We start from the raw sequence: 1,669 nt of genomic DNA on the forward strand, positions 1-1,669 counted from the left end.
TTTATTCTTTCGCATAGGGAACGAGCGGTTTGTCTGATGTAGAGCGAAAGGGCACTGCTGCCGTTTGACGGCATACATAACACCGGAAGATGAACCCGTGAATGAACCCAAAATGGCATGGCTGGTGTTGTTCGGTTCGGTGACCAGTGTTCCCTCTAAGCTGCGTTAGTGTGAGCTAGCTCACAGTTTTTTAGCCTCTTGCTCACAGATTTTTGTCTTAGCTCAGGAAGGAGGGCTCCAGAGCAAACTAATTCACGCAGCAGCCAAATCCCTCGCTCACAACTTTAATGCTAGGAGCTCACCAAGTAGAATTTTTGCTCACAAGACTCCACAGCTTAGAGGGAGCCTTGTCAGTGACTACTGTTGACAGAGTGGAGACGGGTGACCGTGTTGCCATCTTGGTTCGTTGCAGGCCCTGGTCCCAGAGTCCATATCTGTGTTAGGAAGGGTATTACTGTGGGTGAGATGTCGTTTAAGGTTAGGAGGCTGTCTGTAGGTGAGGAAACGTCGTCGTCCCCGACGCCTGTGAGAGTGCCTGACAACCCCACAGGCGACATTGCGACCAAGCGCTCCCAGTTTGTCCTGACATGCAACTACTTCAGATTTGGTGAAGATGTAGTCCTTCCGTTCAATGGCACGGGCAAGGGCACCCGCGTGATATCGCGGTACGTTTCCGTGGCTAACCTGGAGCCTACGGAGCCCGTTCACGTCCCTCCCCCGATAGTCTCCACCCTGTCATTTGCAGCACGCGTGAGACCTCCTTGTCAAGAGTCACAGTGAGCGGCAAAAAAGGATTCTGCTCCCCACATTTATAGACGTGATGCTGGACCAGTTTCTCCTACCGTCATATTTTCTCCAGCCTGCAAGAAGAAATTGTGTTTCTCTTAACCGCCTATGAAAAGAAGAGAAGCGGCAGGGATGAGGACCCAGGGGGGGGGAGGAGGCACGGCCCTGTCCCGTCCTGACATGCAACTACTTCAGATTTGGTGAAGATGTAGTCCTTCCGTTCAATGGCACGGGCAAGGGCACCCGCGTGATATCGCGGTACGTTTCCGTGGCTAACCTGGAGCCTACGGAGCCCGTTCACGTCCCTCCCCCGATAGTCTCCACCCTGTCATTTGCAGCACGCGTGAGACCTCCTTGTCAAGAGTCACAGTGAGCGGCAAAAAAGGATTCTGCTCCCCACATTTATAGACGTGATGCTGGACCAGTTTCTCCTACCGTCATATTTTCTCCAGCCTGCAAGAAGAAATTGTGTTTCTCTTAACCGCCTATGAAAAGAAGAGAAGCGGCAGGGATGCGGACCCCAGTGGGTGGGGGGAGGTGCTGCCTCTTCTAGTGATCTAGGGGACATTGTGAACATCGGCGGGAGAGCTCGCCCACGAGGGCTGGATGCAGGGATCTGCTTGTATCATGGGCCCTTTCCCAGAGCAGCCTTTTCTAACCCGGAGGAAGTCAGGTCTTAGTGTTGCCGTACCTGCGCTGAGCAAGAGCCACAGGGCGAGGGGGGAATACAGTGAAGGGGTTCCCTCTTCTGGCAATGGGAGGAAGCGCAATTCTCTGGGTCCCAAACCTGGCTTGTGGGTTTTCCTAGCTTTGCCCCCCCCCTCCCCCCGGACCAGTGTTCCCTCTAAGCTGAGTTAGTGTGAGCTAGCTCACAGTTTATTAG

This window comes from Gekko japonicus, unplaced genomic scaffold (genome assembly GCF_001447785.1).
Source record: "Gekko japonicus isolate JY-2015 unplaced genomic scaffold, Gekko_japonicus_V1.1 scaffold2713, whole genome shotgun sequence".
Classification (NCBI taxonomy): domain Eukaryota; kingdom Metazoa; phylum Chordata; class Lepidosauria; order Squamata; family Gekkonidae; genus Gekko; species Gekko japonicus.